The sequence below is a fragment of the Eleginops maclovinus genome, chromosome 23, assembly GCF_036324505.1.
Source record: "Eleginops maclovinus isolate JMC-PN-2008 ecotype Puerto Natales chromosome 23, JC_Emac_rtc_rv5, whole genome shotgun sequence".
Classification (NCBI taxonomy): Eukaryota; Metazoa; Chordata; class Actinopteri; order Perciformes; family Eleginopidae; genus Eleginops; species Eleginops maclovinus.
Genome location: NC_086371.1, coordinates 25,907,320 through 25,921,428, shown reverse-complemented (window position 1 = coordinate 25,921,428; position 14,109 = coordinate 25,907,320). Strand labels below are relative to the sequence as shown.

Sequence of the window (14,109 nt, the reverse complement as noted above, 5' to 3'; positions counted from 1 at the left end):
ATATGAACTGATTTACTATACCACCTAGGCCCTAACTTTTTATGCCCCACTCGGTGACCTAGGACATCTTTAACGTATTCCAGATGTTGTTTTTCACTCTTCTTTCACCCAACCTTCCTCTGACCTCAGGGAGTATCTGCCCTGGTATATCTCCAGATTTAATACACCACATATTCTAGATTGTTTGAGGGTAACTTGGGAAGATGGCTGTCGGACAGGTTTTTCACTCTCACACTCCATACAATTATATTAGTGTTAAAGTTATGCTGTAGAAAGCATGTAGTGGAGGAATTGTTACCTATATCAAAATTGTAGTCATGTATGGTTTATTATTTTAGTTTCGAGACTCCGTGTGGTCTCTAAGGGGGAATATGTGGTGTATTAAATCTGGAGATATAGCAGGGCAGATACTCCCTGAGGTCAGAGGAAGGTTGGGTGGAAGAAGAGTGAAAAAAAACTTCAGGAATACGTTAAAGATGTCCTAGGTCACCGAGTGGGGCATAAAAAGTTAGGGCCTAGGTGGTATAGTAAATCAGTTCATATACAGTTGTTTACTCCCTGAGGTCATAGAGAGTGCAGAGAGTGATGTGGTACAACAGGAGGTTGTAGAACAAACCTCTGGACTACGTCAGAAGACCTCCAGGGATGAGCAAGGCAAAGACTAACGTATATCTCACCTTATATGGGATCCCGCAAGACATGGTGTACGAACGTATAGCTCACCTTATTTGGGTACACATCCTCATGGAACATCCAGTTTGACACACACACACCCATATTTCTCCTATAAAGTGTATGCACAAAGAGATTTCGGGGGGACTTCCACAATTGGCTCTGGGAATCCCGTATTGCCCGTGTTGGTGTATGATACTATGCTGTTGTAATAAACCTTATTATATACAAGCTGGTGTCTCCGGAGACTTCTTCATCATCTTCACAAACATCGCTACAAGATATACTTCAATGGCTTTTTCGGTGCTGCATTATGCTCAGATGGCTTCAACCGTAAGTTGTGTTCTGATGGAGGAATCCATGTGAAGTAGCTCCCTTCTGACGATGCTGCCTCAGGTAATGTTGCATGGGCCGGTGCTTGAGTTTGTGCTACGTTATGTTCAGCTTGTGCTTCAACATATTCGTTAGTGCATGTTACAATTTCTTTTTGTAAATTAGCTTGAGACGATACGTCAGTCTTGATTGAATCTTCTAGATCAAGTTCAGTTGCTTCTAATGCCTCGCCTTCGGCAAAAGCTGCGGCTGCCTCTCTTTGAAGTGCAAGGGCGCCCAGTTCAGCTTCCAGCTTTGCTTTTCCTAATTGTATATCAGCTTCCTTCATTGCCCTTTGTACCTTTAGCTCCGCTTCTTTCTCGGCAAACGCTGCTCGCGCCTTCGCCGCCTCTGCTTTAGCGCGTGCCCTTACTGCTGCACTTGATGCCGATGAGTGAGAGCTCTTGTGATCTTCTTGTGCGCGCAGGTGCATTGTCAGTCCTTTCTAATTCCATGTCACTCATCTTGCTCTTCTACTTGCTTCTCAAGGCGTTGAAACTCCAGCTGGATTGCTCTTTTTCACTGTACTGTTCTCATTGAGGTGTGGCAACTCCAACTAAACAGTGAGCTAAACTCTCTCTATTCATGAACATGAAAACATCCGGAGTTCTTTGTATGTAGATTTATTTTCTTCACATTGCTGCATCCATACATATGATATGAGTGATGAGAGACGAGAGAGTGAAACTAGGAAACAAACAGCAAAATACTGTAATTAGCTAAGTCGCCTAGCTTTCAAGAACATTACTTTCACAGCATGAAATCAATATGCTTAAAAGTTAACTTAGTCAGAACAAGCGATGATTATGCTGGGGAGACAACAGGTAGGATGCATTTTCATTGGCGTAATGACCGTCTGCATTTTTAACCAGCCTGGCGTTTCCTACGTGTTTCTAACGTTGTGAATGTGATTTCGACTTCCTGTTTTAGCTCAGTAAACAAACGTCAAAATAAGAGTCTGCATGAAACTGAAATCATACCAAATTAAATGTAGGCTATACAAATTCAACTTAAATGCCTGAAGGGCAGAACATCCATAATGAAGTGAAAATGTATTACATTTTGTGGAGTTGCAGTGTGCAGTGTTATTACATAATGTGTTGTTACAGAATGGCTTGTGTGAAAATGTGTGAGTGTGTCATTACTCACTGAGACAGTAATGCTGGCTGGAGAACTGTTGCTTTCTTCAGTGGGGTCGGTGACATGGGTCCGTAAAGCATTCAGTCTTAGTAACTTGTATTAATAACCCCAAAACCCAATTTAAACAGCTGCTGTTTGATCTGTATTTACCTGGATTTATTTTCTGGGTCTGGCTGTACTGACATTTGGCTTCACAGCAGCAAGATGAGCATCACCAAATCTTTGCTTGGTAAACTGAAAAGCAATGAAGCAGGCCCTGTCACAGACACATCAGTGTAAGTTAGAATGGTTTTATAATGAATTTATTTGATACATATAACATGTTATTATTGACCACAGGACCCTTATTGTATTTCACATGGTTTTGTAAGTCATATAAGATATATAAAACACTTCTTGGTCAGCTGCAGTGGATGGTGACCACAGAATAACCACCGAAATGCTGTATTCATAGCCTAAAGAAACTGTTAGCAAACGCCAGCTAACGAGAACGAGCGTTTGTAACTTTAAGAGCTAAATTAAACAGGTCAAATTACTTCTATACTTTGAGCAATGTCATATAACACGGTAGTAATTGCTCACTACGTCACTGCTTTAAAACCTAATAATTGTGATGGCGTCCATTATCTTTACATCACCGTGAACTCCACCCACTTTCGGTAAAACAACAACTGCGCTTCAACATTTCTCGTCGGTGATTGGTCAAAAATGTTGAAGGCGGAGAAGATGATTGCTGGGGGTAGTTGCAGAATGTTGAAAATGTGAATGTGACTGCCTAACTAATGTTGAAGGCGCAAATGCTATTGGCCGATATTCTCAACATTCTCCAACATTCACATAATGTTGAACGGACGATTCGGGCCCCGCTGGCAGTCAGGTCGCAGTGTCCTCTGGAGGCGTGGGTTTGAATTCCACTTCTGACAAATGGAAATGTAATACTCAGTCAAACATTTAATTTGGGTAAACTAGTAGTCTGTGACTGTTAAATGACCAAATCCAGTGTTGCAAGGGCTGTATTGATTCATACCGATATGGGGGAAATTCAACAATTCTGATACCAATTTGAAAAATTGGACAAAAGGAAAAACCCAGTTCCTTCAACATGGTTACATTGACTCAGTTGTTACTTTGGAATTCAGGGTTTTCTTGAGGAAGTTAAAAGTCTCTCTCATATCTACTTCACATTCCAGTGAAAACATCTGTTTTACACATTTGGAAACTTGAAGAAATGTACTCGCAAAAACCAAATTTGACCAATTCAAAATGAGCTATTGAAGGAGGTGAGCAGAGTGGCGCAGCGGAAGCGTGCTGGGCCCATAACCCTGAGGTCGATGGATCGAAACCATCTTCTGCTAATTTTAAAAGCTTTGGGTCATTAGGGACGTTGTCCTTTGCATCCTTATTGAGAAGGAAAGACTTTCACAAGACTAAGCATCAATTCTCGAAAAATATGAAATTGCTTAACTCTTTAGTGCTAAAGTGGACACTATGTTATGTCTCAAGACGCTGATGCAAACAATTTTGCTATATCCAGCCTTTACAACTTATTGGTTTCAGTTCAACTCCTTTGGGAATCTGGAACCTTTACGACTTATTTATGAAGGCCAAAGAGAGGGACTATCTGTGCAACAGATAGGCACTGCTGGGATTTGTACCCAGGATCTCCTGTTTACTAGACAGGCACTTTGACCAACTAAGCCACAGCACCCTCAGGGATTATTTCTTCTTTTATATCACAGGAGATTATATTTCAGTTTGTTTAAACTGTGGAAAGAGGTAAAACAGCCCCGGTAAGTGCGAGGGCCTGTTCAGTATTGGACTTGTTGAGCATTAATGAGTTTTATTTTTCAGGAAAAATGTACTGTCTTTTTCAGTCAGGATGGCCGAGCGGTCTAAGGAGCCGCGTTCCCAAAGAAATGTTCTACCGACATTTGAACTCTGATCTCTTGCACTTAATACAAAACATATGCAATCTTTACACAGAGAGTGTTCCCTGACCGGGAATCGAACCCGGGCCGCGGCGGTGAGAGAGAAAGGTTCCACCGAGATTTGAACTCGGATCGCTGGATTCAGAGTCCAAAGTGCTAACCATTACACCATGGAACCACGCAAAATGTTCCCACTTATTACAAACATATGCAATCTTTACACAGTTCCACAATATGGGGGCCTACAAATGTTCTTTTGCTGTAGGAAAAGATGAGGATGTCAAGAGAGCTGATACTTGACTAACAAGTCCATGTCAACATTCTGAATAAGTGCATTACCTGTTTCGCACAATACTGTTGGTAACGTCACTACCGTATGTCACAGAGCACTTGAGACCAATGGCATCTGTATGGTTGTGATAGATGTTTTGGTGGGGCTTGCTGCATTTGATTTGACTTCAGTGTTTTGTTTGAATATAAGTAGTCTCACTTTCAACACAATGTACAACCTTTTGATGGAGATCTTTTGAATCAAACGGCCCTGATATTAGCAAAGAGTGTTCCCTGACCGGGAATCGAACCCGGGCCGCGGCGGTGAGAGCGCCGAATCCTAGCCACTAGACCACCAGGGAGTGCTGTTCCTGTATGTGAGCTTGTGACATTGAATGCATGGAATGTATGGCAGATGGCAGATGACAGCTGGAGAGTAGTGAACAAAAAGCTGCTAATAGGCTTCATTAACTACCTCTTAACAGTAATGTTAGGTAGTGTGTAGGTTAAGGGCAGAGTGAGCAAGTTGCCATTTATCCCCAGGTTTTTGTCATACCATAACCACCCGCTGCGGATGTTTTTTGGAGAAAATATGGCCTTCAGTTCCTGTGGGAGCCTGGCTCGTTTCAGCTTCCTGAAAGTGCTTACCAAGCTAATTATGGTGTTGAAGAATAGATGGGGGTGCAATCACTGGAGAAGAGTGTGAAGAACATGGGGCTTACACAAAGCCGTGTGGGGTTCCTGTGTTTAGGATCAGGGTGGATGATGTGTGCTTACCAACCCGGACTTGTTCAGGTCAATGGGTCAGACCATTCTTCCCAACTCATTGGCTGGTTAAAATATGCCCTTCTGAACAGAGAGAGTCTGCATATCAGAAGGACTTCCAACTAGCAGAGGATGGTTTCGATCCATCGACCTCTGGGTTATGGGCCCAGCACGCTTCCGCTGCGCCACTCTGCTGGATGTTCTCAATTCCAAGGCTGGCAACATTGTACTGTACTCATTTTTGTCCTTTTCAAGTTTTAAATTCTATTATTCCTTTCAACCATGTCAAAGGCAGCGCATACCAGATCCAATTGTTGTTTTTTTGCAACAGAAGACCTAAGAAAATTAAAATACAGGTCTTTTTGCATTTTACTTTCATGACATCTGAATCACTGATGATCACCTGTCGACTAAACTTGTATCCATGAGTTCATTGATTACTCCCTTGACTTGACTGAAGGGACTTTATTGTCAAGACCGTCTCCCTCTCCCATATTTGAACGACTATCCTATCACAAATGAGATGTCCAAGCTGGCTTTCTGCAGAGAAAGGTTCCACCGAGATTTGAACTCGGATCGCTGGATTCAGAGTCCAAAGTGCTAACCATTACACCATGGAACCACGCAAAATGTTCCCACTTATTACAAACATATGCAATCTTTACACAGTTCCACAATATGGGGGCCTAGAAATGTTCTTTTGCTGTAGGAAAAGCTGAGGATGTCAAGAGAGCTGATACTTGACTAACAAGTCCATGTCAACATTCTGAATAAGTGCATTACCTGTTTCGCACAATACTGTTGGTAACGTCACTACCGTATGTCACGGAGCACTTGAGACCAATGGCATCTGTATGGTTGTGATAGATGTTTTGGTGGGGCTTGCTGCATTTGATTTGACTTCAGTGTTTTGTTTGAATATAAGTAGTCTCACTTTCAACACAATGTACAACCTTTTGATGGAGATCTTTTGAATCAAACGGCCCTGATATTAGCAAAGAGTGTTCCCTGACCGGGAATCGAACCCGGGCCGCGGCGGTGAGAGCGCCGAATCCTAGCCACTAGACCACCAGGGAGTGCTGTTCCTGTATGTGAGCTTGTGACATTGAATGCATGGAATGTATGGCAGATGGCAGATGACAGCTGGAGAGTAGTGAACAAAAAGCTGCTAATAGGCTTCATTAACTACCTCTTAACAGTAATGTTAGGTAGTGTGTAGGTTAAGGGCAGAGTGAGCAAGTTGCCATTTATCCCCAGGTTTTTGTCATACCATAACCACCCGCTGCGGATGTTTTTTGGAGAAAATATGGCCTTCAGTTCCTGTGGGAGCCTGGCTCGTTTCAGCTTCCTGAAAGTGCTTACCAAGCTAATTATGGTGTTGAAGAATAGATGGGGGTGCAATCACTGGAGAAGAGTGTGAAGAACATGGGGCTTACACAAAGCCGTGTGGGGTTCCTGTGTTTAGGATCAGGGTGGATGATGTGTGCTTACCAACCCGGACTTGTTCAGGTCAATGGGTCAGACCATTCTTCCCAACTCATTGGCTGGTTAAAATATGCCCTTCTGAACAGAGAGAGTCTGCATATCAGAAGGACTTCCAACTAGCAGAGGATGGTTTCGATCCATCGACCTCTGGGTTATGGGCCCAGCACGCTTCCGCTGCGCCACTCTGCTGGATGTTCTCAATTCCAAGGCTGGCAACATTGTACTGTACTCATTTTTGTCCTTTTCAAGTTTTAAATTCTATTATTCCTTTCAACCATGTCAAAGGCAGCGCATACCAGATCCAATTGTTCTTTTTTTGCAACAGAAGACCTAAGAAAATTAAAATACAGGTCTTTTTGCATTTTACTTTCATGACATCTGAATCACTGATGATCGCCTGTCGACTAAACTTGTATCCATGAGTTCATTGATTACTCCCTTGACTTGACTGAAGGGACTTTATTGTCAAGACCGTCTCCCTCTCCCATATTTGAACGACTATCCTATCACAAATGAGATGTCCAAGCTGGCTTTCTGCAGAGAAAGGTTCCACCGAGATTTGAACTCGGATCGCTGGATTCAGAGTCCAAAGTGCTAACCATTACACCATGGAACCACGCAAAATGTTCCCACTTATTACAAACATATGCAATCTTTACACAGTTCCACAATATGGGGGCCTACAAATGTTCTTTTGCTGTAGGAAAAGCTGAGGATGTCAAGAGAGCTGATACTTGACTAACAAGTCCATGTCAACATTCTGAATAAGTGCATTACCTGTTTCGCACAATACTGTTGGTAACGTCACTACCGTATGTCACGGAGCACTTGAGACCAATGGCATCTGTATGGTTGTGATAGATGTTTTGGTGTGGCTTGCTGCATTTGATTTGACTTCAGTGTTTTGTTTGAATATAAGTAGTCTCACTTTCAACACAATGTACAACCTTTTGATGGAGATCTTTTGAATCAAACGGCCCTGATATTAGCAAAGAGTGTTCCCTGACCGGGAATCGAACCCGGGCCGCGGCGGTGAGAGCGCCGAATCCTAGCCACTAGACCACCAGGGAGTGCTGTTCCTGTATGTGAGCTTGTGACATTGAATGCATGGAATGTATGGCAGATGGCAGATGACAGCTGGAGAGTAGTGAACAAAAAGCTGCTAATAGGCTTCATTAACTACCTCTTAACAGTAATGTTAGGTAGTGTGTAGGTTAAGGGCAGAGTGAGCAAGTTGCCATTTATCCCATGTTTTTGTCATACCATAACCACCCGCTGCGGATGTTTTTTGGAGAAAATATGGCCTTCAGTTCCTGTGGGAGCCTGGCTCGTTTCAGCTTCCTGAAAGTGCTTACCAAGCTAATTATGGTGTTGAAGAATAGATGGGGGTGCAATCACTGGAGAAGAGTGTGAAGAACATGGGGCTTACACAAAGCCGTGTGGGGTGGAGTTCTTGTGTTTAGGATCAGGGTGGATGATGTGTGTTTACCAACCCTGACTTGTTCAAGTCAATGGGCTTTGTTTGAGTCAATGGGTTTGACCATTCTTCCCAACTCATTGGCTGGTTAAAATATGCCCTTCTGAACAGAGAGAGTCTGCATATCAGAAGGACTTCCAACTAGCAGAGGATGGTTTCGATCCATCGACCTCTGGGTTATGGGCCCAGCACGCTTCCGCTGCGCCACTCTGCTGGATGTTCTCAATTCCAAGTCTGGCAACATTGTACTGTACTCATTTTTGTCTTTTCAAGTTTTAAATTCTATTATTCCTTTCAACCATGTCAAAGGCAGCGCATACCAGATCCAATTGTTCTTTTTTTTGCAACAGAGGACCTAAGAAAATCTAAATACAGGTCTTTTTGAATTTTACTTTCATGACATCTGAATCACTGATGATCGCCTGTCGACTAAACTTGTATCCATGAGTTCATTGATTACTCCCTTGACTTGACTGAAGGGACTTTATTGTCAAGACCGTCTCCCTCTCCCATATTTGAACAACTATCCTATCACAAATGAGATGTCCAAGCTGGCTTTCTGCAGAGAAAGGTTCCACCGAGATTTGAACTCGGATCGCTGGATTCAGAGTCCAAAGTGCTAACCATTACACCATGGAACCACGCAAAATGTTCCCACTTATTACAAACATATGCAATGTTTACACAGTTCCACAATATGGGGGCCTACAAATTTTCTGTTGCTGCAGGAAAAGCTGAGGATGTCAAGAGAGCTGATAGTTGACTAACAAGTCCATGTCAACATTCTGAATAAGTGCATTACCTGTTTCGCACAATACTGTTGGTAACGTCACTACCGTATGTCACGGAGCACTTTAGACCAATGGCATCTGTATGGTTGAGATAGATGTTTTGGTGGGGCTTGCTGCATTTGATTTGACTTCAGTGTTTTGTTTGAATATAAGTAGTCTCACTTTCAACACAATGTACAACCTTTTGATGGAGATCTTTTTAATCAAACGGCCCTGATATTAGCAAAGAGTGTTCCCTGACCGGGAATCGAACCCGGGCCGCGGCGGTGAGAGCGCCGAATCCTAGCCACTAGACCACCAGGGAGTGCTGTTCCTGTATGTGAGCTTGTGACATTGAATGCATGGAATGTATGGCAGATGGCAGATGACAGCTGGAGAGTAGTGAACAAAAAGCTGCTAATAGGCTTCATTAACTACCTCTTAACAGTAATGTTAGGTAGTGTGTAGGTTAAGGGCAGTGTGAGTAAGTTGCCATTAATTCCCATGTTTGTGTCAAATCGCAACCACCCGCTGCGGATGTTTTTTGAAGAAAATATGGCCTTCAGTTCCTGTGGAAGCCTGGCTCATTTCAGCTTCCTGAAAGTGCTTACCAAGCTAATTATGGTGTTGAAGAATAGATGGGGGTGCAATCAATGGAGAAGAGTGTGAAGAACATGGGGCTTACACAAAGCCGTGTGGGGTTCCTGTGTTTAGGATCAGGGTGGATGATGTGTGCTTACCAACCCGGACTTGTTCAGGTCAATGGGTCAGACCAGCGATACTCAACCCGCGGCTCGCGAGCCGCATGCGGCTCCTTTAAGACTAGTTGCGGCTCTTTTAAGTCCCAGTTAAAAAAAATAAAATCTCAAAAAATCTTTAAAAAACGAAAAACAAAAACATTGTCAGCAGAATTCATCAACATTTCATTATCACTCACAAGTCACGTGTATTAAGCCGCCCCTCCCCCCTCCCTCTGAACAACCAATCACAAATGATTTCAGGTTTCCCGCTCTGATTGCAGGTGCGCGAGATAAATGCTCCGTCACACTGGGAAAACTAGCATACAGCACTACGCAAAAATGGCAAAGGAATATAGGAAAAGAAAATATGAAGAGGAATATCGAACATTTAAAGAGGACTGGGAACTCGAGTTTTTCTTCGTCTCCACCGGTTCGGGAAAATGCATCTGCCTGCTTTGTGACAACCTCATTTCACAATTTAAAAGGTCCAATTTGCAGCGCCATCACGACACTAAACACCCGAAGTTCAGCACCGACTTTCCGAAAGGTGGAGAGCTGAGGGCGGAAAAGCTGGCGAGACTCAAACAGAACCGAACTGCTCAAAAAAACGTATTCCACACTAATACGAGTGAAAGAGCGACAGAGGCATCCTACAAAATCACACATGAACTGATGAAACAGATGAAGCCATATACTGATGGAGAAATGGTGAAGGATTGCATACTGCTGGCTTGTTCAACGTTGTTTCCTGAGAAAAAAGACCTGGAACGAGAGGCAAAAAAAATTCAACTGTCGGATTCTACTGTAGCTAGGAGGGCATCAAACATTTCAGAGAACATTGCACATACTCTTAAGGACAAACTGTCATCCGCTGAGTTTGTCAGCCTTGCAATGGACGAAAGCTTGGATATCAATGACACGCCACAATTACTCATCTTTATCCGAGCCATCAACAGTAAGTTTGACATTACAGAAGAACTGCTTGACATGGTTTCACTGGAAAATGGAACAACGGGCATTGAAATAAAAAACGCTGTGCTGGAAACATTAGAAAAGTTGAACATTGGACCAGAAAAAAATCACAGCATTCACAACAGATGGCGCACCGGCAATGCTTGGTAAGAGGAACGGAGCCGTGGCTTTGTTGAAAGAAACGCTGAAAAACGGCGGGGTTGCTGCTGAGGGTATTTTCTCATACCATTGTATTGTGCATCAACAAGCCTTGTTTGCTAAGTTCAAATGTCTGAATGAAGTGATGGCAAATGTAATCGAAGTGGTTAATTATATCAGGGCCCGTGCAAGAAACCACCTACATTTTAAACTGCTGTGTGAGGAGTTTAACACTCACTATGGAGATTTGGTGTTACACACCGAGATCAGATGGCTGTCTAAAGGACGTATGCTTGCACATTTCATGGACCTGCTTGAACCCCTGAAATCCTTCATTGTCGGCGAAGGGGAGACTTCCCGATTTTCCTTTTTGGATGATGAAGAGTGGGTGCTGTCAGTTGCGTTCCTGTGTGACATTACGCAGCACTTGAACGAACTTAATCTCAAGATGCAGGGAAGAAACAAGACCGTGTATGAGCTCTACACGGCTGTCAGAGTATTCTCTGACAAACTGGATGTACTTGAACGAAGTGTCCGTGGTTCTGATTACCGTTTCTTCCCCACCGTGCAGAAAGTGATGGCGATGCATGCAGACACTCTCCTGCCCTGTCAATCACAATGCTGTGACGTGCTAACTGAGCTCAAGCAAAACTACACATCAAGATTCCACGACTTCAAGGACCATAGCAATATTTTTTTACTTGTGAAAAACCCATTCCTGATTGAGGTCAATGAAATGAAGCAAATAAGCGACCAGCTCGGACTTGTGCAGCTTCAAATGGAGTTTGTGGAGTTAAAGAGCTCAGATGAACTTCAGCTTCAGTTTCGGATTACAGATGTCGTGGACTTTTGGAAACTGGTGGGGCATCTACCAAATATCTCCAGACTGGCAAGACGCATCATCTCAATGTTTCCGTCCACATACCGGTGTGAAGCAGCATTCTCTGCGCTCTCAAAAATAAAATGTCGCAACCGAAACAAATTGAGTCTGCAGCACACAACAGAGGCCTTTCGGATCGCCGTTTCCAGCACAGAGCGCGACTTCAAATCACTTGTGCGGCAGAAGGAGTGTCAGAAATCACATTGAGTGTGAAGTAAGTACAACATTACTCTTCTGACAACCCCTGCTGTCTATAATCTGCTGTTATATGGACTGTGATGATCAGTGAACATGCTGTCTGTTATCTGTTGTTATGGGCAGTGATGATCAGCAATGTGTGTTTTGTGGTTGCAGTGAAAATAATAAATCACAGTTATTGCACTGTACATTATGCTTTTCATTCCTTAGTAACATATTACTATGATCCATATTCTCAAATGCATAATGCTTTCAGGGAGGAAAGGAGCGTTTTTGGATTGTGGCTCTTGCAAAAATATTTTTTCGTCAATGTGGCTCCTGATTAGGACAAGGTTGAGTACCACTGGGTCAGACCATTCTTCCCAACTCATTGGCTGGTTAAAATACGCCCTTCTGAACAGAGAGAGTCTGCATATCAGAAGGACTTCCAACTAGCAGAGGATGGTTTCGATCCATCGACCTCTGGGTTATGGGCCCAGCACGCTTCCGCTGCGCCACTCTGCTGGATGTTCTCAATTCCAAGGCTGGCAACATTGTACTGTACTCATTTTTGTCCTTTTCAAATTTTAAATTCTATTATTCTTTCAACCATGTCAAAGGCAGCGCATACCAGATCCAATTGTTCTTTTTTTGCAACAGAGGACCTAAGAAAATCTAAATACAGGTCTTTTTGCATTTTACTTTCATGACATCTGAATCACTGATGATCGCCTGTCGACTAAACTTGTATGCATGAGTTCATTGATTACTCCCTTGACTTGACTGAAGGGACTTTATTGTCAAGACCGTCTCCCTCTACCATATTTGAACGACTATCCTATCACAAATGAGATGTCCAAGCTGGCTTTCTGCAGAGAAAGGTTCCACCGAGATTTGAACTCGGATCGCTGGATTCAGAGTCCAAAGTGCTAACCATTACACCATGGAACCACGCAAAATGTTCCCACTTATTACAAACATATGCAATCTTTACACAGTTCCACAATATGGGGGCCTACAAATGTTCTTTTGCTGTAGGAAAAACTGAGGATGTCAAGAGAGCTGATACTTGACTAACAAGTCCATGTCAACATTCTGAATAAGTGCATTACCTGTTTCGCACAATACTGTTGGTAACGTCACTACCGTATGTCACGGAGCACTTTAGACCAATGGCATCTGTATGGTTGTGATAGATGTTTTGGTGGGGCTTGCAGCATTTTATTTGACTTCAGTGTTTTGTTTGAATATAAGTAGTCTCACTTTCAACACAATGTACAACATTTTGATGGAGATCTTTTTAATCAAACGGCCCTGATATTAGCAAAGAGTGTTCCCTGACCGGGAATCGAACCCGGGCCGCGGCGGTGAGAGCGCCGAATCCTAGCCACTAGACCACCAGGGAGTGCTGTTCCTGTATGTGAGCTTGTGACATTGAATGCATGGAATGTATGGCAGATGGCAGATGACAGCTGGAGAGTAGTGAACAAAAAGCTGCTAATAGGCTTCATTAACTACCTCTTAACAGTAATGTTAGGTAGTGTGTAGGTTAAGGGCAGAGTGAGCAAGTTGCCATTTATCCCCACGTTTTTGTCATACCATAACCACCCGCTGCGGATGTTTTTTGGAGAAAATATGGCCTTCAGTTCCTGTGAGAGCCTGGCTCGTTTCAGCTTCCTGAAAGTGCTTACTAAGCTAATTATGGTGTTGAAGAATAGATGGGGGTGCAATCACTGGAGAAGAGTGTGAAGAACATGGGGCTTACACAAAGCCGTGTGGAGTTCTTGTGTTTAGGATCAGGGTGGATGATGTGTGTTTACCAACCCTGACTTGTTCAAGTCAATGGGCTTTGTTTGAGTCAATGGGTTTGACCATTCTTGCCAACTCATTGGCTGGTTAAAATATGCCCTTCTGAACAGAGAGAGTCTGCATATCAGAAGGACTTCCAACTAGCAGAGGATGGTTTCGATCCATCGACCTCTGGGTTATGGGCCCAGCACGCTTCGCTGCGCCACTCTGCTGGATGTTCTCAATTCCAAGGCTGGCAACATTGTACTGTACTCATTTTTGTCCTTTTCAAGTTTTAAATTCTATTATTCCTTTCAACCATGTCAAAGGCAGCGCATACCAGATCCAATTGTTGTTTTTTTGCAACAGAAGACCTAAGAAAATTAAAATACAGGTCTTTTTGCATTTTACTTTCATGACATCTGAATCACTGATGATCGCCTGTCGACTAAACTTGTATCCATGAGTTCATTGATTACTCCCTTGACTTGACTGAAGGGACTTTATTGTCAAGACCGTCTCCCTCTCCCATATT

General features: G+C 43.1%; 1 protein-coding gene and 15 non-coding genes across 16 annotated transcripts in view; all 16 read right to left on the bottom strand.

The window, feature by feature from the left end:
• zgc:154054 (Alpha-1,3-mannosyl-glycoprotein 4-beta-N-acetylglucosaminyltransferase B-like) overlaps positions 1 to 14,109 on the bottom strand; it is a 454,830-nt gene that overhangs the window by 270,104 nt on the left and 170,617 nt on the right. The gene's annotated exons all lie outside the window — the stretch shown is intronic.
• trnat-agu (transfer RNA threonine (anticodon AGU)) lies at positions 3,819 to 3,892 on the bottom strand. The gene has a single exon. It is a non-coding gene; the product is annotated as a tRNA-Thr (tRNA).
• On the bottom strand, positions 4,219 to 4,290 carry trnaq-cug (transfer RNA glutamine (anticodon CUG)). Its single transcript has one exon. It is a non-coding gene; the product is annotated as a tRNA-Gln (tRNA).
• Positions 4,673 to 4,744, bottom strand: trnae-cuc (transfer RNA glutamic acid (anticodon CUC)). The gene has a single exon. It is a non-coding gene; the product is annotated as a tRNA-Glu (tRNA).
• trnam-cau (transfer RNA methionine (anticodon CAU)) lies at positions 5,271 to 5,342 on the bottom strand. Its single transcript has one exon. It is a non-coding gene; the product is annotated as a tRNA-Met (tRNA).
• trnaq-cug (transfer RNA glutamine (anticodon CUG)) lies at positions 5,698 to 5,769 on the bottom strand. Its single transcript has one exon. It is a non-coding gene; the product is annotated as a tRNA-Gln (tRNA).
• Positions 6,152 to 6,223, bottom strand: trnae-cuc (transfer RNA glutamic acid (anticodon CUC)). The gene has a single exon. It is a non-coding gene; the product is annotated as a tRNA-Glu (tRNA).
• Positions 6,750 to 6,821, bottom strand: trnam-cau (transfer RNA methionine (anticodon CAU)). The gene has a single exon. It is a non-coding gene; the product is annotated as a tRNA-Met (tRNA).
• trnaq-cug (transfer RNA glutamine (anticodon CUG)) lies at positions 7,177 to 7,248 on the bottom strand. The gene has a single exon. It is a non-coding gene; the product is annotated as a tRNA-Gln (tRNA).
• Positions 7,631 to 7,702, bottom strand: trnae-cuc (transfer RNA glutamic acid (anticodon CUC)). Its single transcript has one exon. It is a non-coding gene; the product is annotated as a tRNA-Glu (tRNA).
• On the bottom strand, positions 8,252 to 8,323 carry trnam-cau (transfer RNA methionine (anticodon CAU)). Its single transcript has one exon. It is a non-coding gene; the product is annotated as a tRNA-Met (tRNA).
• Positions 8,679 to 8,750, bottom strand: trnaq-cug (transfer RNA glutamine (anticodon CUG)). Its single transcript has one exon. It is a non-coding gene; the product is annotated as a tRNA-Gln (tRNA).
• Positions 9,133 to 9,204, bottom strand: trnae-cuc (transfer RNA glutamic acid (anticodon CUC)). Its single transcript has one exon. It is a non-coding gene; the product is annotated as a tRNA-Glu (tRNA).
• On the bottom strand, positions 12,240 to 12,311 carry trnam-cau (transfer RNA methionine (anticodon CAU)). Its single transcript has one exon. It is a non-coding gene; the product is annotated as a tRNA-Met (tRNA).
• Positions 12,666 to 12,737, bottom strand: trnaq-cug (transfer RNA glutamine (anticodon CUG)). Its single transcript has one exon. It is a non-coding gene; the product is annotated as a tRNA-Gln (tRNA).
• On the bottom strand, positions 13,120 to 13,191 carry trnae-cuc (transfer RNA glutamic acid (anticodon CUC)). The gene has a single exon. It is a non-coding gene; the product is annotated as a tRNA-Glu (tRNA).